This window comes from Pseudochaenichthys georgianus, chromosome 1 (genome assembly GCF_902827115.2).
Source record: "Pseudochaenichthys georgianus chromosome 1, fPseGeo1.2, whole genome shotgun sequence".
NCBI classification, from domain to species: Eukaryota; Metazoa; Chordata; class Actinopteri; order Perciformes; family Channichthyidae; genus Pseudochaenichthys; species Pseudochaenichthys georgianus.
Genome location: NC_047503.1, coordinates 40,103,136 through 40,128,896, shown reverse-complemented (window position 1 = coordinate 40,128,896; position 25,761 = coordinate 40,103,136). Strand labels below are relative to the sequence as shown.

General features: G+C 42.6%; 1 pseudogene; it reads right to left on the bottom strand.

Annotated features, from left to right (window-relative positions):
- The window catches only part of LOC117452882 (uncharacterized), a 31,936-nt pseudogene extending 14,044 nt beyond the window's left edge, over positions 1-17,892 (bottom strand).
- Between the last annotated feature and the right edge of the window lie 7,869 nt (positions 17,893-25,761).

Genomic DNA, 25,761 nt, shown 5'->3' with positions numbered 1-25,761 from the left:
CCCCAAACAGGCGAAAACCTACCAGTTTCCCCCACTGTCTCTGCCACCTCCCTCCATGCCTGGTTCCTCCGGTTTGTATCCCGGGAGGTGAAGAGGGTCTGGTCATACAAAACCGGGTGATTCGCTACGGCGATAGTTAGTTTCTCCTCCGACTTTTTTTGAAAATATAGAAATGAACGGCGGGATATCTCTCCCAGCTTAGACGCGGTTTGATTGGCTAGCGCTTCAGCTGTCAGATTTTGGGAAACGGGATTTGATTGGCTGGCGCTGGCTACTCCGGCGTCCAGGCGACCAGAAGTTGAACAATGTTCAACTTCTGGTCGCCTGAGACGCCTCGCTCGGCTACCCACAATTCAGTTCGGCGAAAAAGCGCGGCTACGTGACGTCACCCCATTGAAAGTGAATGGGCAGCTTGGAGCTGCTTGGAGCTTTCGACGCTGTAGTGTAGACGGGCCGTAACACTGTAAACTTGACAGCCTTTTAACCCAAACCACCTACTGGTTAAAGCACGTTATTACACGTTTAGAGTAATTGCAATGCAGGAAGATTGTGTTGCTTTTTAATGACTGTTTAAAATGCCTTTTCCGTTCTGTTTTAATTTCACAATAAAGTTAGTAGTAATATTTTGTTTTGATATTATTGTTTTTTATTAACTACTAGACGACTGGGTCATGTTAAGACCATCTTTTTTTGGTTGCTATGGGTTTTTTCCATCGCTTTTGTGTTACAAATATCAAAACAATAACAAAATAATATTCGTCGTAAACTAAACCGGAAACAGCAGTATATTTTATTTGGTTAACGGAGCGTCCACACTACAGCTCCAAAAATAGCTTGGAGCTGGGCGTGTCTGGAGCTTGGGGATTTTATTCAAGCAACATGGCCAACAACCAATCACATGAATCTCCCGCCCCCGACATACAAAGCAAAAACCCCCGGGGATTTTATGCGAGCAATATATATATAAACTCCCCAAACAGGCGAAAACCTACCAGTTTCCCCCACTGTCTCTGCCACCTCCCTCCATGCCTGGTTCCTCCGGTTTGTATCCCGGGAGGTGAAGAGGGTCTGGTCATACAAAACCGGGTGATTCGCTACGGCGATAGTTAGTTTCTCCTCCGACTTTTTTTGAAAATATAGAAATGAACGGCGGGATATCTCTCCCAGCTTAGACGCGGTTTGATTGGCTAGCGCTTCAGCTGTCAGATTTTGGGAAACGGGATTTGATTGGCTGGCGCTGGCTACTCCGGCGTCCAGGCGACCAGAAGTTGAACAATGTTCAACTTCTGGTCGCCTGAGACGCCTCGCTCGGCTACCCACAATTCAGTTCGGCGAAAAAGCGCGGCTACGTGACGTCACCCCATTGAAAGTGAATGGGCAGCTTGGAGCTGCTTGGAGCTTTCGACGCTGTAGTGTAGACGGGCCGTAACACTGTAAACTTGACAGCCTTTTAACCCAAACCACCTACTGGTTAAAGCACGTTATTACACGTTTAGAGTAATTGCAATGCAGGAAGATTGTGTTGCTTTTTAATGACTGTTTAAAATGCCTTTTTCTTAATGTCTTTCATTTTTGTAACGCACTTTTGAATGTGTTATATTTTATGAAAACATTCAAATATTAAGAGTACATACAAAATAGTGGGAAAGTAGAAGGTCAATTATATAAATATAGAATAGAAAATATCAAGAAGATACTCAAATGATATCTAGAGTAAAACAGTTTAGTGCCTGATAGGAGGATGTGCTAACTAATAAGGCTTTAATTAAAGAAATGTGCAGAATACGACAGTGTAATGGTGGAAGTATACACACACATTGATAGATGTCTTGTAATGCACTGTTGATGAACCTGTGACCCAAGTTTTTCATTCATTGCATAACTACACTGTTGTGTATATGATATGTCAATAAACCTTAGAAAATCTTGAAAGGGATGTGCAAAATAGCAATTATATACAGTCTTTAATGAACTATTAGAGAATAACGAGTAATGAACATGCTTTAAACGGATCTGCAGATAAATATTTAGTCTTCTCAAGCAACCAACTATCAAATATCTCGCCTGATTGTTGGCACTTGACAATCACCTTCACTGAATTTCATTCAGGTGTAACTAAAGTCTGATTTAAGGGTTGTTTATATTTCACATCATTAATCCAAATCTGTAAAGTAACTAAAATAAATGTAGTGGATTAAAAATACCAGGTTAACCTTAAAGAAAGCCCTCAGGATTATAAAAGACCCCCATCACCCCAGCCACATACGGTTCTGTCTGCTGCAGTCTGGCAGGCGGTACCACAGCATTCGGACTAAAACCACCAGACTCAGGGACAGCTTCATCCCACAGGCCAGAAGACTATTAAACACCTGAATTTAGAAATAACATTCATCTGGCTGCTACTTAGAAATTATTTATCTAATATATCATATTCCAATCACTTGTATATAGACTCTTATTGCACTATTTCACTATTTTTTCTGTGTATCTGTTTTATTGCGTAGCACTGTTGGAGGAGACTGTGACCTAAGGGGGGGAGGAGGGGGGGTAGGACACGTTCGATTCCTGTTTAGAATAGTGTGCCGTCGATGGGTTTAATTCCATTTCAAAGTCCTTTTGGACACTCTGTGTAAACGTCGCGCATCCAATCACAGAGGTTGAGGACTGATCACGGGGTTTGTCAAGCTAAGCACATGGTGTAGTCCCAAACGATAGCTGAGGATTCTGGGTAGTGTAGTGTCTTTTGCCGTCCAAAAACTCCGAAAATATATTTGTTTCTCCGAATCGAAGGGGGAAAATACAAAAGCATTGTACACAATTCAAACCAATCAATGTTGTGTAATTAACAAGGACAATTTGGTGTTTTTTAGTCGATGTGTAGTGCAGATATCACTGTAAAATCAATCGACAGTAAGGAGAATAGGCTACTTACTTCCGGGTGTAAAATTCTCCGTTATCCAATGGGAATGGACGCTCGTAATACAATACAGGGGACATGATCATTATCTTTTAAATAACGTTAACTGAAGGGAACAATCTATTTGATTCCTTAAAAACTTCCTTAAAAACTAACTAATTTAATAAAATTAACAGTTGCATTACACACAATGCACGTTGTAGAAATGCGTGTGTGCACCACGACAAAGGAGCCTCATTCACTTTACATTGGGGTTGTTTGCGTGGTGCCGACACGCAAATGTAACAAAGTTCGTGACTCCACCACGCATTGTGGTGTTAAGGAGTCGTGGTGGAGTCACGCATTCTGGTGAGATCAGGTTGGGGTAGACACACAAGGACAGGCAAACAAGTAAGTAAAAAATAAAAAGGCAGTCAAGAGGAAGTTGATTGAGAGGGGGGGGGGCTTATGGGTAGACAGAGTTGAAAAGATGTGTTTTGAGGCGGGACTGAAAGACTGTGAGGGACTCATGCGGCTTTCACACCAGCGCTTTTCCCTTTCTAGCTCCGAGCTAGAGCTTTTCTGGTTCAGCTCCGGTTTCCCTTTTCTGCTCCCGCTCTGTTCACACCGCCCAGAGCCCGACTGGTGCTGCCACTGCTGCGTCATGACGTCACCGTTTACAGTACATCGCTGATTTGCTCCCCAACGGTGTTACGGCGCTCACAACAACAACAACAACAACAACAACGGGGAACTGCATCGGGTCGATGATCGTGTTGCTTTTAATCACACGAAGCCAGAATAAATTGAATAACGACTTCTCCAACCTTATGCTTTGCTCCAGAGTGCCGTGGTTCATTGTTTATTAATGTGTTTCTGCAGCATTTACCGACCGCTGCAGTGCTGGCTGCTCTTCCACGGGAGTTTATTCTCCCGTTAGCTCCCGGTTAGCTCACACTGCAGCGGCCGCTCTAAAGTATTCACTGTCCGACTCACACAAGCAGCCGATGCATATCCCCAGTTCCCCTTAAGTGAATGTGTGTCAGTCTGAATTGACGCTGTTTGGCATCACAACGCTGTTATGAAAGTTTCTCTGGTATAAAATGGGTGATGTTAGCATAGCAACCAAAGCTAAACTAACTACTTGCTATTGCTATCCTATTGTGGCATAAACCGTTCTCTACATGCACATTTTACCGGCGTATTTTTATTATGATTCTACTTGTGATAGTCGGACACGAAAACCTGTGCAGCCCATGTATTGATTCCATCCGATAGCTGCTATAATACAAAACAAAACGTCTGCCTCTCTCGACAATGATCAATAACAGTGAACGGATGGTCAAAGTAAGGTACAAATAAACAGAATCGCTGGTTAGTGTTGCCTGACTTTATAAAGTGTGTTTATAAGCACTACTGCTTGTAGGCAGGCATGACAGTCGACCCATGTTCAGGGGAGGTGGGTTTAGTTTCCTGCACGCCTCGACGTAAGAGAGACGTATGCGACGCCACCTCTTCAATCAATCAATCAATCAATCAATCAATCAATCAATCAATCAATCAATCAATCAATCAATCAATGTTTATTTATATAGCCCAATATCACAAATGTTACATTTGTCTCAGTGGTCTTCACAGTGTGTACAGAATATCAGTATGACAATACGACACCCTCTGCCCTTAGACCCTCACATCGTACAAGGAAAAACTTCCGAAGAAAACCCACAGTTTAAAGGGAACATGGGAGAAACCTCAGGGAGAGCAACAGAGGAGGGATCCCTCTCCCAGGACGGACAGACGTGCAATAGATGCCGTGTGTAAATTGAAAAGATAATACATTTGCAACATAGGTAGTCCAAATGTTTGGAAATGCATGTGCAATAGGAAGATGAATCCACGAGGATATCCATCCAGGACCGATGATCCAGGACCGCAGCCACGACTCGCAATCCAGGGCTCGCGATCCAGGACACAGGACCGCAGGATCATCCATGACTCCGGATCCCAGCGTATATAGACACCAAAAAGAAAGACATTTGGGGAAGCTGGGTTAATCGGAACATGAGAGTACACAGGTATAGACAGAGAGAAGGAAGAAGTAAGATGTCCCCCGACAAACTAAGCCTATATCAGCAAAACTAGGGGCTGAATCTAATCAGCCCTAACTAGGGGTGTAACGGTATCCGTATTCGTCCCGTACCGTCACGGTTCGGACGTCACGGTTCGGCACATGCAGTCACACGGCGAATACCCCTTTTTTTACGAGTGGGAAAAAAGTCTGTCACTCGGGGCAGTATTACACTATTTATAATCCAGGGGGTGGTATTGCGCCTAAAAGCCAGCCGCCCGTAAATAACAAATGAAGAACAAGAACAAAACACAACAAAACGAACACAATACATGAAGAAGAAAAGTTAGCAGCTATGGCGAGTTCACACAACACACAGGAGCTAGAAGACCCACCTGCTTCTTTTAAATCAGGTGTGGGAACATTTCGGGTTCCCTGTGGACTACAACAATGATGGGGTGCGAGTTGTGGATCGGACGAGGACGGTGTGTCGGCGTTGTTCGACAGCGGTGCGGTATGCTAGTGGTAAGCACATCCGAGTCAGTCTCAGTCCCCAGCGAGAGCGTTTCCTCGACGGCAGGTGTCATAGTTACCGCCAACAGATCTGCCCTCACTACTGACAACGTAGACAAACATCTTTTTGAAGAACAACTTGAAAATAGAGTAAAGCTTGAGTACCTTTATTTAGGCATAATGGCCTCACACACTCACAAGTTAATTACACATGTTAGACTTTGCTCCTAAAGGTACAGATTTTATTTTGTTTTATATTTTATCATTGTATTTATTGTATATGTTGACATCAGGAGATATTATACAGTTCTGTATTGCCTTTTATTGATTGTGATTGAAACACTTTCTTATTATTTATTTTAATATTTTCAAGACATTCTTTTTAGTTGTTCAGCTTATTTAACCTTTTAGTTTGACATCAGCCATTATAGATAATATGGCCATCTGAGTGTGTGTGTGTGTGTTTCTGTTTGTGTGTTACTGTTTGTGGTTTGTTTTTAACTGTATAATACAGTTAATGATTCCAAATGTTAGAGTTCCTTATTTTCATACCAAAACTTGCACTACTGTTCAAATTAAATAACAGCAAAAAAAATTATGCATTTGGGACTTTTTTTTGCTTTTCCTTGTTGTACCGAACCCGTACCGAACCGTGACCCCCAAACCGAGGTACGAACCGAACCGTGACTTCTGTGAACCGTTACACCCCTAGCCCTAACTATAGGCTTTATCAAAAAGGAAGGTCTTAAGCGCACTCTTAAAAACGGATAGGGTGTCTGCCGCCCGAACACAAACTGGAAGCTGATTCCACAAATGTGGAGCTTGATAAGAAAAGGCTCTGGCTCCCATTGTACTTTTAGAGACTTCTAGGAACAACCAACAACCCTGCATTCTTGGAACGCAATGCCCTAGTAGGACAGTAGGGTATAATGAGTTCTTTAAGGTAAGATGGCGCCTGCCCATTAAGGGCTTTGTAGGCGAGAAGAAGAATTTTAAATTCTATCCTGTGTTCTATAGGGAGCCAGTGTAAGGCAGCCAGGAACGGGAGTAATGTGGTCCCTTTTCCTAACTCTGGTTAGTACACGAGCCGCAGCATTTTGAATCAGCTGAAGCGACTTGATTGACTTCTTGGTACTCCCTGATAATAAAGAGTTACAATAATCCAGCCTAGAAGTAACAAATGCATGGACTAGATTCTCTGCATCGTTTTGAGGCAAGATATGCCTGATTTTTGCAATGTTACGTAGATGGAAGTAGGCGGTCCTTGAAATTGATATTATGTGGGCGTTAAAGGATAAATCCTGATCAAATATAACACCAAGATTCCTTACAGTCTCACTGGAGGCCAAATTAATGCCATCCATAGTTAGTATATCTTTGGATAATTTGTTTCGTAGATTCTTCGGGCCAAGAGCTCTTAGCTCCGAAGCTCTTGCCTCTAGACCGACACTTTTTTGGAGCTGGAAGTGAACCGGATTCCGGAGCTAAGAGGCGGCGCCGCTGCGGTGTGAACAGCAAAAACCGGCACTTTTCAGGCTCCAGCTCCGAGCCGGAGCTGAAAACGCGTTGGTGTGAAAGGGGCATCAGAGGCACGGAGATCTTGAGGGAGGGAATTCCAGAGCCTAGGAGCTGCCACTGAGAAGGCTCTGTCCCCAAAGCTGCAGAGTGTGGATGTGGGAATGGATAGGAGTCCGGCTGCGGTGGATCTGAGGGACCGTGGGGGTTGATAAGGAGTGAGAAGGTTTGTGAGATAAGGGGGGGCCAGATGGTGGAGTGCTTTGTAGGTGAGGACCAGAACTTTGTAGTTGATGCGATGGGAGACAGGAAGCCAGTGGAGGTCTTTGAGGACTGGGGTGATGTGATGCCATGATGTGGTATGCGCGAGGAGACGTGCAGCTGCATTTTGAACCCGTTGGAGTCTGTTGAGGGATGTAGTGCTGATGCCGTAAAGAAGTGAGTTGCAGTAGTCAAGGCGGGAGGAAATGAAGGCATGGATTAGTCGTTCGGCTGCGGGGCGGGTGAGAGAGGGTAGGATTTTTGCAATATTGCGGAGGTGGAAAAATGAGGTTTTTACTGTTTGGCGGATGTGAGGTTCGAGGGAGAGGGTGGGGTCAAAGATTACGCCAAGGTTGCGTGCCTGATTGGAGGGGGAAACAATGGTGCCATCGATGGTGAGAGTTATGTTAGTGACCTTGCTGAGGGTGGATTTGGAGCCGATTAGGAGGAGTTCTATTTTGTTGCTGTTCAGTTTGAGGAGGTTATGTTGCATCCAAGTTTTAATAGCTGTCAGACAGGAATCGATGTGGGTAACGGGTGGGTTATGGAGGGATTTGGTGCTGAGGTAGATCTGAGTGTCATCAGCATAGCAGTGGAAGTCGAGGTTGAAGTGGCGGAGTATCTGACCGAGGGGGAGGATGTAAATGATGAAGAGGAGGGGGCCTGATCCTTGAGGAACGCCTTGGGTGACTGAAGCTGTGGCAGAGGAGTGGTTTGGGAGGGAGATGAAGTGGGATCGTTCAGTGAGGTAGGACTGGAGCCACCTGAGTGCAATACCTTCAACACCAATGTCCCTGAGTCGGGTGAGCAGGATGTTGTGGCTCACGGTATCGAAGGCTGCACTCAGGTCGAGGAGGATGAGAATATTGAAGGAACCAGTGTCAGCAGAGGTGAGGAGGTCATTGAGTACTTTGACGAGTGCAGTTTCTGTACTGTGGTGAGGACGAAATCCAGACTGAAGGGGTTCATAAAGCTGGTTGGTTTGGAGATGGCAGTGAATTTGTTTGGCTACAATGCATTCAAGAGTTTTTGAGAGGAATGGTAGGTTGGAGATAGGGCGGTAATTAGTGAGGGAGGAGGGATCAAGACCAGGTTTTTTGAGGATTGGAGTAACAGCAGCAGTTTTGAAAGCAGAGGGGACGGTTCCATGGGACAGCGAGGAGTTGAAAAGGTTAGCAAGATAGGGGCAGAGGACGGGGAGGCAGGACTTCAGGAGAGGAGTGGGTAGAGGGTCAAGGGAGCAGGTTGTGGGATTTGAGGAACCGATCAGATGGAGTATTTCAAGTGGGGTAACCAGGTTGAACTGGGAGAGGCGGCGCTGGGGAGGAGGAGTCAGGAGGTCCAGGGAGATGGGGGGAGAAATGGTAGTGGTGGAGGTTGGGGGAGATGCTTGTATATCAGATGGAGCTGAGAAGGAGCGGTTAATGGCGTTAATTTTGTCTGCGAAAAACTGGAGGAATGAGCTGCAAGTAGCGGAAATAGAAGTAGGGAGGTTATCAGCACGGGGTTTGAAGAGCTTGTTAACTGTGGAGAAGAGGGTCCTGGGGTTACGGGAGGGGTCAGTGAAGATGTTGGAGAGGTAGGCAGATTTAGCGGCAATAAGAGCATCTTTGTATGCATTGAGATGGAGTTTGTAGTTTATGTAATGGACTGTGAGGGATGATTTCTTTGAAAGACATTCAAGTTGGCGGCCTCGCTGCTTCATTTTACGCAGTGCGGGTGTGAACCAGGGTGAGGAGGTCTTGAAAGTAACAGTTTTATTTTTCAGGGGGGCTAAAGTGTTGAGGGAGGTGAGTAGGGTGGAGTTGAGGTGGTTGAGCAGATCATTAGGGGAGCTGAGGGTTGCGTCCAGGGGGAGATTAGACGATAGCAGTTTGGAGAGATGGTTATGGTCAATGGAGTGTAGATTACGGAAGGTGATGTTTCTGGGTGGGCAGGGGTTTCGGGTGGGGGGGCAATGGTGAATTGTATGAATTTGTGGTCGGAGAGGGGAAATGGGCAAGGGTGGAGGTCAATCACTGGGAGGTTGGTAGAGCAGACGAGATCAAGAATGTGTCCTTTGTCATGGGTGGGGAAGGTGACATGTTGGGTGATAGAGAAATGGTCCAGCAGGGTTGTGAATACGGATGTCAGCTTGCAGGTGGGTGAGTCAATGTGAATGTTGATGAGTGTGCAAACCTATCTACCTATCCATGTGAACCAATTTTATTTGTGGGTGGACCCCTCCGAGAGCAAAATTATTTATTCAGCTCTCAACACTCATACGAAACAGAACTGTAAACATTTCAATGATAAAACAATTATTAGAATATGATCACATCCAATAATAAATCATTTAAATTTGTTTATTTTATTGTCTTACCTTTATCTTATATTATGTTACCTAGTTAGGGTTACTACTTTTTATGTATGCCTATTTTACTAACCACTCCCCTTTAGAGTGTTGTATTTTCCCTTTGTGAGTCTTCCTACACATCGGGGACACATATTTATGCATAAAATACATCAAAAAGTGCATTTAGCATCATAGGTGACCTTTAATGAAAATACTATGTGCATACTTGAATTTGAGTAATTTTGTATGAAATGTTGGGCACTTACAAAGTCAAACGGAGCATTGCCGAGTAGCCACAAGGTGACACATATTTATGTATAAAAGACATAAAAAGTGAATTTTGCCTAATAGGTGACCGTTAAGCTATTTGCTTACTTCGCTGTACATATGACATCTATTGTATTGAATGTTAGTCCGTCCTTACATCTTAGATGTTAGCTTTATTTGAGCGTGTATCTCACCTGAATAGCAATTGGCATCAGCTTATCATCAAGTGTTTTCTGGAGCAGGACAAGGGGAGCCATCAGGTACTGCTGCTTCCCATGGACAATGTTTGCTTTCAGTCCATCAAAACGTTTGTAGTCTAACAGGAATATGTTGCCATTCTGTTTTGAGTGAAGATGAGATATGAATTGACTCACATGCAAACACTGTATGTATGAAACACAGTGAAGAAATTCCAACACTAACAAATTCTAAACAAACATGGCTCTAAACTCAATTCTGGTAAAGATAATCACCTTAATTTCATCTGTCAAACTACTCTGACCATCAGGGAAGAGCATCTCATCAGTGACAGGAAAGTGTTCGGGCAGAGCTGTACAACGTCGGATCAAAATGGGGTTGACACCATTTAGGTACTGGTAGCCAAAAAAGGCATCCTCCTTCCAATTTTCCTCTACATATTCATAAGTGAGTTATCAGTCTTACTGGTATTTATTTAAATACTAAATAAATAGTTTTCTTATAAGTAAAGATAAAACAACTTTTTTTAGATACATTTTTAGTATTCAGTAGAATCTAAAGTATTATATATATATACAGGTATATAATTGTACTTGATATCTTAGTGTCCTTGTTGCTGAACACACGATTGACATCATTAATATCAGTCCAGTTGTCCTTGGAGTCAGCGATTCCCTTTAAGTTCAACTCAGTCAGCCTAAAAAAAAGCAACAAGTAACTTTATTATAATGCCCTAAAATGATTCGAGGCAGGTACATATTTTGTAGATTGTTGGATAACAGGACTTGAGAAACTCACCCAGCAATTGCTGTGAGTCTTAACTGTATGGTCTTTTCGTAGGAGAAGCGGACCTCAGAAGGCAGAGAATTACCATCTGTTGCCTCCATGATTCCCTCTATGGGTATTCCCTTTACATACTCGTACTCACCCCAGCTGGGAGAAATAGAGAACAGATGTGAGGAGATGTGGACATTCTAGATACTAGTGTATCAGTTTTAGTTTCGAGTATACAAACACATGACAAGTATTCAATATAGCAACATATTTAGATATACTGTATTACATTGCATAAAGCTTGGACAGTGTCATATGTGTGTAATATGTTTGGATGGATTTAAGTTTCGGGATGCCTGAAGTTAAAATGTGTATAAGCTCTGAGCGCTCACCAATAGTCTTTCTCTCGCTGATTCAGCTCCTGCTCTCGACTGACCTGCCATCAGGATGCCTGTCTTCAAACGCTCTCAGAGCTTAAAGAAAGACAGATTAAAAAATGTGATATGCAGAGTATGTTGGCATGAATTAACCCTGACTTTCTAATAGTCCAGCTTGCAGAACTTGTATTTTGTGGTCTGAATTTTTTTTACAGGATGTCAGAAAAGCACATTTCCGAATACCTCTTCCTTCTCTGAAGTAATGCACCTTGCCGCTTGTGATCCAGCGTTAGATGGGAAAGTTGTATGTTTCTCCATCAGGAGACTCCACTTCAACCTTGGCAGGGAACCAATGGTCTTTAACGACCAGTCCAATCTCTTTATCGAGCTCTATCAGAATCATCTTTCCAATAGAGACAGGACAGGACACAGTAAACGTGGATACCTGAGGTAATGACAGAAAGGATTTGAAAGCAATTATACAATAACTGTATTTACAAGTTAAATAACTCTTTTAATCCATGTGAATTACACTCTAAAAACGAATTCAGGCGACCTTTCACCTCCACTTAATTAAATGCATGGTTGCAAGATAAAAATGTGAGTCAATTGATTTAGATAAACATTTTAAGTTGCAAACATTAATTTATAAGTTGTGTTGACGTAATAATGTTGGTAATTACATCAACTTAATATTGTGTATGATTTCTGCGTTAATTGACTTAAAACAAAATTCAAGTTGTAGTAAGTAATGGCTTGATAACTTAATTGTTCTACACGCTGACTTAAGGATTTCAAGTCCACTCTCACTTAACATGCCTGGACAAGTTCCGACAGTTAGGACAAATAGAAATATACAAAGGACATTTTAAGGTAAGTGTCATCTTTTGTCATTCAAATACAGTAGATAGCCTTGTAGTTGCACTGTATAGGCAAATTGCTGTTTGACCAAAATTAGCAGCCTTTGAACTGTGAATAGTTATGTGAGAGGATACAAAGTAGTAGAGGCTACTGTGAGTGTAAAAATACTTTGGTTACTATTGTGATATCGCTTTTTATTAAAAATGAATCTAGGTGAAGCAGATCAAGGACATGCTTCTTGAGGTAGGATCGTTATTTAGAGTTGTCATTGAAATGCAAGTTGTTGGCAGTCACCCATTCAACATATGTGTCCGGGCAAGACACTTCACCTGAACTTGCTCCTGTGGGTATTGTCCACAGTACATGACCATTGCATGTATGATATGTGTAATGTGTATTTGTAAAGCGCTTTGAGCATCTGGAAAAGCACTATAATAAATGTAAGGAATTATTATTATTATTAATTATATATTAATTTAGGTAATTTCTCTTTTTTTCCTTTTAAAAAAATAGCACAATACAATTGAAGTACGCAGAGAACTAGCCATCCGCTGCCTTGTCGTGTACCTTGGAGAAAAGGAAGAGGACCTTTTCAAGGAGTTTAGCGACGTAATTAAACATCTTGAAATCAAATAGAATCCACGGGCACAGTGTTTTTAACACAGGACAAAAGCACTGCTCTCTGTCAGTTACATTTTGAAGCATATTGCACTTTTGGCCACACCCCAATCAATAATATCTTAGCAACGTTCAGCATGGATAGGTGTTGACAGCAATGGCATGGGAAAAGGATTGTGTAACATTTGAAAAGTGGCTTCTGCTCTTCACTTAACCAGTTCAAATAGTGTATGGAACCTGCAAAACAGATGAGAAGGAACACTAAAACTTGCATGGTTGTGATTGACAAAATCTGTCCACATGCATTTAAACACTAGGCAAAGTACTCAAAACCACCTCTGTGCGTCTTCAGGACCACATTGCCATGACGACACACACATGCAGACTCAATAGGTGAAAACAATACCAGCGTTGCTTTAGCAGCTGGTAATAATGGCTCTGAAATTAGCTAAGAGTGACAGTTTAAAAAGTATGTAATTACCTAATTCATTATCTCTGATGCGCTAACCTATTATTTAATGTGCTTCAAAAGGACATGAATAACGCCTTCATCAGTGACCGGTCCACCCCAGGATCTGACCATACGATGGCAACCATCGTGGTCGAGGGAAACAAATGAATTAGCAAGCATTCTGCGTTAAATGTGTTCATACTGTTTGAAATAATGACTGTCGGCAGTGTAAACATCTTTGTTACATCTTTTGTAAAATTGATGTGTGTGATCTGCAGATTGGTGGCCATTGAGAGTTTGTTTCTGTAGTTTTACAAAAACTTTACAGATTTTACATATTAGGCACTGGTTTTAAATATGCAATGGCCTCTAACTTCGATGTGATGGCAGCATTTATTTGCTGTGTCCCCATTTCCCATGGTAATATGGCTAATGTGTTTATTTATTATTTGTGGGGCAATTTTAATTTGTGTTATTTATCTTTTTTTTCAGGATTTAAATGAAGCTCAGCGCAAGTTCTTTCAGGAAGACTGGGTGTATACATTCACTCCGCAGCTGCATATAATCAGCTCATCACAGGCGTTCTCTTTAACCTATTACATTTCACCTCATTCTCCAGCAGCCAATCAACGTGCTGCAGCCCAACTATACAATGGTTCTCCTCTCTCCTGCAGTCAGCTGTGATTTCAGGTGTTCATGCACCTTATCATATGGCATGTGTCAATAAATGTTCAAACAAAATGAATTCTCTCCTGATTGAAACATCATGTGTTGAAATAAACAACTGCAATTCAAAATAAAAAGTGAATTGCCTAATATTTTTGTTGTGGAATCAATTAATTTCTTTCTTTAAAGGCAAAAACATGAAAAAGCTAAGAAAAAAAACTATTGAATACAATATATTTGGAGCAACTTAATTTATAAATGGTTGTCAACTTAAAAACGTGTGTTCACAATGATGGTAATTAAGTACATACAACTTAAAATTCCTTTTAAATCATACTGTAAAATAAGTTGGAACAACTTAATGTTTTGAGTAATCAACTTCAAAACTTGTGTTTATAATACCAATTATTAAGAAAGTGGTAATTAAAAACACCTCTGATTGTAGAGGAAAAGCCTTCTCCACTAACTCAAATAACTTTGTTGCTTTTAGACAATTTCATCAGAAGTTGTCTTAACTCAATAAACATCGATGCAAACTGTTGCGTTGATTTTCTTTGTTGAGCCAAGGCATTTGTTTTTAGAGTGTACAATAGTTGTGTGGTTACAAAAACACAATTGCAAGATGAAGCAAGTCAGTCAAGTTAATCTAAGTACAAGATAATAATACTGTGTTGATGCCTAAATTGACATTAGCCTTACCCAATTGATATTTAATATCCCTTTATAATCTAAAAAGTATTAGCAAAGTTGAGTTAGAGTCATAGACTGTATATATAAATGGACGTAGGGTCCGTGACGTCACCCATAGGATTCTGCAGAGTTGCCGAGAAGCCCTTAGTAGGCAGAGTCGGCCACTAACGGCTCGACAGTGACGTCAGAGTTCAACTTCCGCCTTCTCCAGCCTGCTCCAAATAAGGGCAAAGAGGCGGAGCCAAGGCGGGACCTGCTGCCACCGAGCTGGAAGTTCCAGAGCTAGCTGAAGCTACTAAGCTAAGCTAACATCCTCCCCATCTGTACACTGCTGTCGCATTTTACGTTTCTAAGGTAAGCGGACATGAAACTATCCAGCAAAACTATAAATAATAATCTAAGTTTTTAGCATAATACTTCAGAATCTTAAAATCCCTTAACGTTTGTATGCAATTGTGCTAAATTCAACACTGGAATCAAGCAAATATTAATATGTTCGCATGACATTAGTTATTTATATTTTGATATCACTTAATTATACGTTTAATACATTTAAGTCAAGCTAAGGTACATGTGATGGTAGCTAGTTAGTGCTCTTACCTGTGAGGCCTCCTCCAAACAGCATAATAACCAGACTGTATCATTAAAACTAAGTACCAGTTCTAGATCCTTGACTTTAGACAAACAATTCAAAAAACAAAATGTATTTAAAGACCAATCTTTATTTGAATGTGCCTCTTAACCTGATATATTAGTTATACAGTAATAGTATTGACAATCTAAAAAAAAAAGAGCAACTCAACTGTATATTTCTTATTGTCTAAAGCATTTATTATTTTCATTTCCCCCCTCTCATATTCAGTGTGGACGGATTGAGGCAGCATGGTGTCCAGAGAGCTGCAGAGACTTCAGGGAGAAACCTCCGTGTGATGGACGTCCTGTCTGTTGGTTTGGAGAGGACTGAGGGTATTTCCTCTGTGAGGAGGACCAGGCCTGATGGAGGAGGACCAGGCCTGAGGGAGGAGGACCAGGCCTGAGGGAGGAGGACCAGGCCTGATGGAGGAGGACCAGGCCTGATGGAGGAGGACCAGGCCTGATGGAAGAGCCCATGCTGGGCACAGCTGATACCAACTGCACAGGCCTAGTCTGTCACGTTATTTGACTATATGTTTTTACTTATACATTTAATAGGTTTACACCTTCTGTCCATATGTGCTTTTTATTTAAAACATGTTTGATTAACTTTTGGTTCACATTTCAATAAATTGTATTTGTATTTGCTCTCCTTTTGTCCATTATTCTTACTGAAAATGTTAGATTACACATTCACATCTGACTGAAGATTGGCCCCATTTATTTGTGACGTTGCAAACTCTGCGTACAAGGCACAAGTGATGTGAAGCTCATAAAGCGAGGCAAATAGAAATAATCAGCTGATGGAGTGTAGATTTGGAAATAGGTGCATTCGATCAGCTGACTGTTTTTACAACAAGTGTGTTATTTATGAAAGCGGTGTGTTTGTGTGTTTAGGGGCTGTAGATATAATTATTTTGTAATTGTAATGTTTTTTTTTTATTTCAACAGTGAGCTAAAAAGACAATCAGATTATGAATGAACAGTATGAAGTTCATCAACATTGAAATATATGTTATTATCAAAATAATATGTAACTGTTACAAAACGTAGTGCAACTGTATAAGCTGGCTCTGTTGTCTCACTGAAAGAATCACTTTTACCACGTTTTTTCAGACAATATTGAGAGATAAATAGTAGCAGTTCTCACTATGTGTTAAATATCTTTGCCTTCAATACATTAAATTAGAAAGCTGACAAAGTCATATTGCTAAATATCTAAAAAGCAACTTTTTGCATGGAAAAACCCCTCAACGTGATGTGTAGGTGATCTAGTATTTAGTATTGTTTAATGGAATACATATCAGTGTATTCAAGTCAATACTTCATTTATTTAAACCAATATCTTTCTTGATTCTTTGTACAGTATGAAAAAAAGAGTCTTTGTACCTGAGCTGAAGTTCACTGCTCTGAGGAGTCCAGTTCTGTCTCTCACTCTCTGGTCCAGCCTGTCTGCATCATCTGGACACCTTAAACAAACAGATATATATATATATATATATATATGTAAAGTACCATGTGTACAAACAATATAACTGATTCTCTTCTGTTGAACATGTTGGATTGTGTATTGTCCGAGTCACGGTCCTTTTTATTTTACTGTAACTTTGGAAGTTGTGTTACCAATGCTTACTGTTTATTTGATACCCATTTGGTAATGCAATTAATAAAAAATTAATAATTGTAATATACACACATCTTATTGTGAGGTTGATTTCACATACACTACTTCGACGTTAGCTTGTCTACATACTTGAGCATAGCCAATTTAAATTAACCTTAGCGATGCATACAGTTCCTACGTACAATAAAATATCTCTCTACGTTACAAGGATGACCTTATTTTATAACCTCAAACAGAAGCCGTTTGTTCTACAGTATTATCCCACTTAACACTTGTCTATTTCGTTTTAACCTTTATATATACAGTCTATGGTTTTAACTTGGAGGCTACGATTAGCATCGTTAGCACCGATGTAGCTACCACTCGCTTACACACTAAACCAAGCCTTAACATTCATTACGTAGCCGATTAAAATCATTAACACATAAATAAAGCACTCGATTTTCACTTACCGTATGCATGCACCGTCTGTTTTAACCGCAGAGCGAGTCACAATAGTCCGATATATAAGCATGAAGAACAAACAGCCACGGCCGGCTTCAAATTGTGTTTCCTGGATGAACTGACCAGGCAGAGTCCCTGTAGTTTCACGCGGCAGCTAGCAGAGAGACAAGAAGCTAGCAGCAGCAGTCACTTGACAGAGCCGTCACTCAATGTGACCACGCCCTAATTTATCCAAAAACTTTAAGACCTAATATAAATAAAAGGGTCGTGTTAGAAAAAAATTCACTCGCAGATCCATAATCATGAAGGTGGAACCTAACTATATTCATAATAATATTTATTGCATCCATGGGTAGAAACATGTTTTTTTCTGCTGTAAAGTTGGGCATTTTAACATGGGGGTCTATGGAAATTGCTCCTTTCTGCAGCCAGTCCCTATCGGCCAATATATGAACTGCAGTGTGTGGCACTTCCGTATTGGCGTCCCGGCTCTTCCCCAGAGTTTGCCGCTTGGTTAGAGTGTTATATTTTTAGAGAGATACGTATGTCTGACTTACTGTTCCATTAACGAAAGCAAATGGCCCACTGAGCCATGTGCGTTTACTTTCCCCATCTGTGCCCACCAGCTTAATATGGATGTGGTGTGTAGTTCCGGCAAAGACACGTGTACCAGTGGATACAGACACTTTATAATCCACCATTTTCTCACCAAAACGAAGAACAATCCTGTTGAGGAGAGAGTTATATTCACCATTCTCAGCAATTATTGCGTAAGATACCGTTTTGATTTGAATTATTTTGTTTAAATACTAGTACCAGAAAGAAAAAGGCAGTGGCAAATCTAAAGAAACAACAAATATTAAATGTGTATTTTAAATTACAGAAGAATTGTTCTTACCTGTTCTTGAGACCTGAGTTCCTTTGACGAACCGCCCACTGATCCTCCTCTTTTAATCAGCCTGTCCTCCTACAAAAAACGACCATACAGGCCGATTGTTCATGCCCTTTTACGACGCAGAGACACGTTTTAAAGTTTATGTTGTTTCTTACACAACCACTAGAGGTGCTCTAGTGGTCGTGTGGTCGTGTGGCCGTTCATTGCAAACGCTCCGGAGGGACGTTTATTTACAAATAACCCTCTCTGGACAATCCTAAATTGTGGAATAGTTTGGCCATTAAAATGCTTTTTGATTTGATTTCTGGCGAGAAGTGTATATTGTACTCTTAGAATCAACGTCCAGTCAATGTGTATCTATAGTTTGATAGATATTACGAAGATGATTGGAGGTCTCGTCAGGATAACGTGTATGCAGCTTGCATGTAAAGTTAGCGTGGGTGAAAACAGTTTTTCCGGTCTCGAAGTTTTCATAATAAAACCGGATATATTCCCCTCACTGTCAAATGATTACACAGTGATATCTACATTACTCATCCACTAAAAAACATCAGTTTATCCTTGTTAATTATACAATATTGATTGGTTTAATAATGCTTTTGTGTTTTTAACCTTCAATTCAGAGAAAAAAATTGTTTTAGACACTACAGTTTTAGAAGGCACTACACTACCCAGAATCCCCAGCTATCGTTTGGGACTACAACATCCGCCTTAAAAACCCCGTGATTAGTCATCAAGCCCTGTAATTGGATGTTGGAGTGGCAGTGCGACGAGTGCGACAAGATTACTCTATGAAATGGAATGGAACCTACATGTGACGACCCCTCCCACCACGTGGGGTGCCGTCTGGTTGTGTGTGTTTTGTGTGTGATTGCAGGTTCCAGCTGCAGTTGTTTGATGAGGCGCACCTGCCGGATGGGCTACACCTGTTGAAACAGGATATAGGAGGAGCCCAGCCGGTTAAGTTTGTCTCACTCCTCTGGGCACTCTCTCTGCGCCAGCTTCGGGGACCTGATGCTGGTGTTTTCGTTTGTGGTGTTTAAACTATATTATTCTTACCTCTCGTCTCGCCTCCCTGCTTTATGTTACAGCCCACGAGCCGGGTTGTTACGGCCCGTCCACACTACAGCTTCAAAAAAAGCTTGGAGCTGGGCGTGTCTAAAGCTTGTGGATTTTATTTGAGCAACGCGACCAACAACCAATCACATGAATCTCCCGCCCCTGACGGCGATAATTAGTTTCTCCTCCATCTTTTTTTGAAATATAGAAATGAACTGCGGGATATCTCTCCCAGCTTAGACGCGGTGTGATTGGCTAGGGCTTGAGCTGTCAGATTTTCAGGAACGGGATTTGATTGGCTGGCGCTGGCTACTCCGGAGACGCCGGAGACGCCGGAGACGGACCACTATGCTACCCACAATTCAGTTCGGCGAAAAGCGAGGCAACGTGACGTCACCCCATTCAAAGTGAATGGGCAGACGCGTTGGAAACCGTTTTTGAAGCTGTCGAAGCTGTAGTGTGGACGGGCCGTAACTTTCTGGCTATTCTGACCCCATTCCTGGTGAAGACGTGATTCAAGATGGCGCCAGTGTGTATGGCCTGCCGTCTGCCGATGCTTACGCTGTGTGTTTTTGTCATGCTTAATGCAAAATGTCAACTCTCTAGTGGTGTACGATCGCCAAACACTGCTGGACCTTCGGTTTTCTGCCATTAATCCAGCAAAGTCTACTCGTGGTGGAGATAAAATGCTGCCTCCGTTTTTATCAGGGGGACCAGTTTACCTGTGCCGCACCCCTGCTCCACCTACCCGCTGTAAACGCCACCGCCGCCGGGGAAAACGCAGTGGTCGACTGGTGAGAATGAAGGCTTCTTCAGCTCATCGCTTCCTGGACCCTGTCGACGCCTGGCTGGTACCTGTCGTCGACCCGGATGAGGCATTCCTGACCGCGGGACCTGCTCCCCTCGTCCCCGCTGCCGTGGGGTTAATCCGCATAAACTGCAGTCTCTGTGTCGGGCTCCCCGGTCCTCTAACGCCGCCAATCTGCCGCCTCCTGCCAGGTTTGGCCTGGTCAATGCAAGATCGCTAACAAACAAGACTTTTGTCCTAAAGGATTTCTTCACTTCCAAGGGCTTGGATTTCCTCTTCGTGACTGAGACATGGCTCAGTATTGGTGAGTCCAGCGCGTTTACCGAACTTGTACCGCAGCATTGCTGTTATTTTAACTCCCCGCGGACGTCAGGCCGAGGTGGAGGTATAGCAACTGTTTTGAGTGACTATAAATGCCAGCAGCTTTCACTGACATTCTCACCCGGCAGCTTTGAACTGAGCGTGTTTGAGCTTGGTCGCTCTCATACAGTGCTGTGTGCTGTGGTCTATAGATCTCCCAAATACAATAAGGGATTTTTAAACGATTTCTCTGACTTCTTGGCTGAAATTATGCCAAAATATGATCGTGTACTTATTGTTGGGGATTTTAATATTCATGTGTGTTGCCCCGACAAAGCTATGGCAAAGGACTTTTTAGACCTTGTTGATTCCTTTAATCTTGTGCAGTCTGTGTCTGGCCCAAATCAGGAACGCGGACACACACTTGATCTTGTTTTATCTTATGGTTTGCCTGTTCTTAACCTGGAGATTTGTGACGCCTTTTTCTCTGATCATATGCCTGTATTATTTGATGTGAGTCTTGCTTGTAAAACGGTTAAACCGCGCGCTGCTCCTCGGCGCGCTCGCATTATTAACCCCTCCACTGCTGGTCAGTTCTCTGTTGCCTTTAAACAGAACTGTGTGAATCGGGAACCTATGTCACCTGAAACGGATGAGCTTAGATCATGGTTTCACTCTACTTGCAAAGCTGCCATAGACACTGTTGCTCCTTTAAAAACCAGGCAACCTAAAACTAAATCTGAGCCTTGGTTAAATGACACGACTCGGGCTGTCCGACAGGATTGCCGTAGAGCTGAGCGTAAATGGAAAAAGGACAAACTGCAAGTTTCATTTGAAATGTTGAGGGAGTGTTGGCGTTTCTATCAGATCACTGTGAAGGAGGCGAAAAGCAAACTTTTATCTGACATCTTTCTGTCAAATCGTCATAAGCCACGCGTTCTGTTCCAGACTATTGATTTGGTCCTTAATGCCCCCCAGAATAGCTCTATGGAGACCTCTACCGCGGTCTGTGAAGATTTTCTTCACTTTTTCATTAATAAGGTAAACTCCACTAGAGCTCAAATCTCTGCTCCTGCAATTGACCCCTCAGTTCCTGCACCGTGTTCTGCTGTCTTTAATCAGTTTGAGCATGTAGCTCTGTCTTTTGTACAGGAGATTGTCTCCAAGTTAAAGCCCTCTGGTTCTCCAAATGACCCTGTCGCGCCTCGACTTTTTAAAGAGGTTTTCCCCACTGTTGGACCATCTGTGCTGGCAGTTTTAAACAGCAGCCTGCTCTCAGGGAAGGTCCCCGAAAACCTGAAGCATGCAGTAGTGCAACCTCGTATTAAAAAAACCCAGCCTGGATCCCACAGTTCTGGCTAATTTTAGGCCCATTTCCAAAATGCCTTTTATGGCAAAGATCCTGGAGAAGATTGTCTACAGTCAAATTATGTTTTTTCTGGAAGAGAACAACATACTGGAGGTTTTCCAATCCGGTTTTAAAACTATGCACAGCACTGAAACAGCGCTTTTAAGAGTCTTTAATGACATCCTTTTATCTACTGACTCTGGGGACTGCGTTGTGCTCCTACTTATTGACTTAACTGCTGCTTTCGATACAGTCGACCATGACATCCTGATCTCCCGCTTGGAAAAGTGGGTGGGCATTGAGGGAAAAGCCCTGGAATGGTTCAGGTCATATTTGAAGGACAGAACTTTCTCTGTCAGCCTTGGTGACTGCGAGTCATGCTCTGCTCCACTCCTGTATGGGGTCCCACAGGGCTCAGTATTAGCCCCCCTGCTATTCTCCCTCTATTTGCTCCCTCTTGGGTCCATTTTTAGAAAGCACGGCATCGCATTCCACTGCTATGCTGACGATAGCCAGATGTATGTCCCTCTAACAAAGAAGGAGGGTTACTTAATTAGCCCACTGCTAAAGTGCCTAGATGACATAAAGGCCTGGATGGTGTGCAATTTCCTTAAACTCAATGAAGGAAAAACAGAAGTAATGGTTTTTGGTAGCACCACTGACACCACTTCTGTAGACCTGGGTCCCTTGCATCAGTACACCAAGCCCACCGTTACAAACCTTGGTATTAAAATGGATCGTGAACTCAAACTTGAGAGTCAGATTAAGTCGGTGGTAAAAACGAGCTTTTATCACCTGAGGCAACTAGCGAAAGTAAAACCTTTTCTCTCCAGACAGCAGTTTGAGACAGTAATCCATGCCTTTGTCACCACCCGGCTGGACTACTGTAACTCTCTCTACATGGGGGTCAGTGGGTCCTCGCTCGCACGACTGCAGCGGGTGCAAAATGCTGCAGCAAGGCTCTTAACTGGCACACGGAAGTTTGACCACATTTCCCCTGTTTTAGCTTTGGCTGCCAATTTATTTTAGGATCCATTTTAAAATTCTTTTATTTACTTCTAAATCCCTAAATGGCATGACCCCACCATACCTTGCTGAGCTGCTACAGCATTACACGCCGAACCGCCCTCTCAGGTCAGCGGACCAACTGCTCCTGAATGTGCCTAAAACCAGGTCAAAGCTCAGAGGGGACCGTTGCTTCTCTGTAGCGGCTCCCAAACTGTGGAACGCTCTGCCCCTGGAGATCAGACAGGCCTCCACACTGCCTGCTTTTAAATCGCTTCTTAAAACCCACCTCTTCTCCTTAGCGTTTTAACATTTGGCGTTTCAACATCTTTTAGAGTGTTGCTTTTTTTGCATTTAAATTGTTTTTTGTTTTTACTTGTACTTGTTTTATGGTGTGTGAGCTGAGCTGTGTTTTATCTATTTGCCTGTACAGCACTTTGGTCTGGAGGTTTAAAGTGCTTTATAAATAAAGTTGTATTGTATTTAGGGCTGTCAGTCGATTAAAATATTTAATCGCGATTAATCGCATGATTGTCCATAGTTAATCGCGATTAATCGCAAATTAATCGCACATTTTTTATCTGTACCTTAGGGGAACATTTTTCAAGTTTTTAATACTCTTATCAACATATGAGCGGACAAATATGCTTTATGCTAATGTTTATTATCATTTGAACAATGACAAATATTCTCATGAATATTAAACACAACAACCTGGAACCTCTCATACAATACAAATGGTGTGTGTGTGTGTGTGTGTGTGTGTGTGTGTGTGTGTGTGTGTGTGTGTGTGTGTGTGTGTGTGTGTGTGTGTGTGTGTGTGTGTGTGTGTGTGTGTGTGTGTGTGTGTGTGTGTGTGTGTGTGTGTGTGTGTGTGTGTGTGTGTGTGTGTGTGTGTGTGTGTGTGTGTTGGATCGTTGGAGCTATGTGCAACTCAAGGCATATGCTCGAACAGGAGCTGCCTGGACGCTGCAATCATGTTGCTGCAATCATGAGTGTGCTGACTTTTCGTACAATGTCCCGCTGTCTGGCTTCCTGCTTAAAGTCAAGTGCTCGCAGTTGTGTGGATAGAGCGCTCCTCTGTTTTCATTGAAACAGCTCCTTATATCCGTTAGCGCAGCTAGCTAGCTCCCGATGCTAACAACAACAATGCACTAAGGTCTCTCTCTCGCTCGGGCACACACACACACACACACACACACACACACACACACACACACACACACGCACACGCACACGCACACGCACACAGACACACACACACACACACGGTCCTCCCGATGGCCAGTCGGTGCCTGCCGGTGAGCGTTGAAGTGTGGTCTGCCACAAGCAGGAAGCAGGAGCGGGGCTGTCAGCATCAGCTTGTAGATGGTATTTTAAACTCGATGCGCTCTGAAACTACGGGGCGGCCGAGAAAAAAAAATACACATGCGTTAATCGCGTTAAAATAATTAGTGGCGTTAATTTTTTTTTGCGTTAACGCGTTATTAACGCGTTAACTTGACAGCCCTAATTGTATTGTATTGTGTGTTTCGCAACATGTTCAATGGCACGTCTCTTTATAAGACGTTTTCGTATTTCCCACAATTAGAAGTTGCCAGTATTAAACTGTGTACACCCTGGAGGTTTAGGGGATACTAAACACATTGGTGTTATCACATTTAAAACATATAATTAATAAATGGGTGAATTAATATACCCACATGACACCTAAGGTCAGAAGAGCTTTATTTAACAACTGGTCTTATGCCTGTGACCCCTCCTGTTCATTGATAAGCCTGAAACATGCACTTGTCAAGGTTCTGAGGCAAATTTTGCAAATATGGCAGTAGCCATCGATCATCTTAAGATAAGATAAGCGTTGGGGAAATATTTTCCAAGGCCCATAACTTTGACCCAGTTTATCAGTTCAAACTGTCCTGACTGAGCACACGCACCTCGTAACCTTGGCTGCTGTGCTCTCAGTGTTCTGTCTCCCTGTTCCTGCCTGTTGGCGTCAGCTGATAGAGGTGTTATGATTTTATCTTGTTATGCAGCATGTTGATGATGCTCTCTGAACTAGCTAAATACATGGGTCTGGGGTAGAGTTCTTCAGAATTGACGTGGCAACTCTACCGTGAAGTCAGAACCTCTGGCTCTTGGACTTGTGATGTGAATTCTCCGGCTGAAGCTCCAAATAAACAATCAGTGTTTGACATCAAAGCTCCTGCTCTTCCCGTGTCTCTTTCCTGAGTCGGTGACTCCCACTGCATTGCTACACAGAAGTTCCCTTACAAATTGGCGTTGTCGGCAGGATGCCAACAAATCTTCAGAACTAGTAAGTGTAATTTCAAATCTACATTTGGACATTGCCTTACCAGAATCTGTGATTGACGGTATCCTAAAATTACCTGTGAAACTGAGCGGCTGTGTTTCGTTTTTGGTTAATGAACATTTGGGGATAATAAACCCAGGGGATCAGTGTCTGGGGACTCAGTCCTGGCTGATTTCCTCTGTGTAGCTGCTCGGGACGAAAGTGCCATACAAGCATGCACAGCTCATGTTTAGAGAAACCTTAAAGAAAGGCATCAGTAAAGTGGAGCTTCTGTATGAAAGCGATGTAAAGATTTGTATTGGACAAATCGCCAAATTCTGGGGGTTTCAGCGGCCAACACAGCAGTTGAAAATAAGCAGCCGGAGATATTACTGCTATCGCCTCTCTGTAAACACGGCTTCCAGCTGCAGACCCGGGTGTGTGTGTGTGAAACCTCCCCGTGTTTGTGGGGCTGGAGAGGGAGAAAGTCACAGCTTTTTGTCTATAGCTTTAATTCACACCACCGCCGTCTCTATTAAAAACGAGATGGTCTAAAAGCACTCGTTGTTTGTGACCGTTTTCTACATGCATGGTAAGACGGGGCAGCGCGAGGTGCGTGCATCACCCGATGCGCCACAGTTCATTCAGTACATTGCTAGAGGAGCTGGTGGCGGTCCGGGGTGCATACATAAAATTATAGGCTAATTGATCACAGGTGGGTAGTGGCAAGCAAGTGTAGAACAAAACTGTGTTTCATCGTTGTGCAACACACTCACTCCATAATCGCCCAGGAGCGACGTTTGGTCAGGGTCCCGTGGCGTGCAGTTGTGATGCTCCTATGCTCCTTCAGCTTCATAAAGGG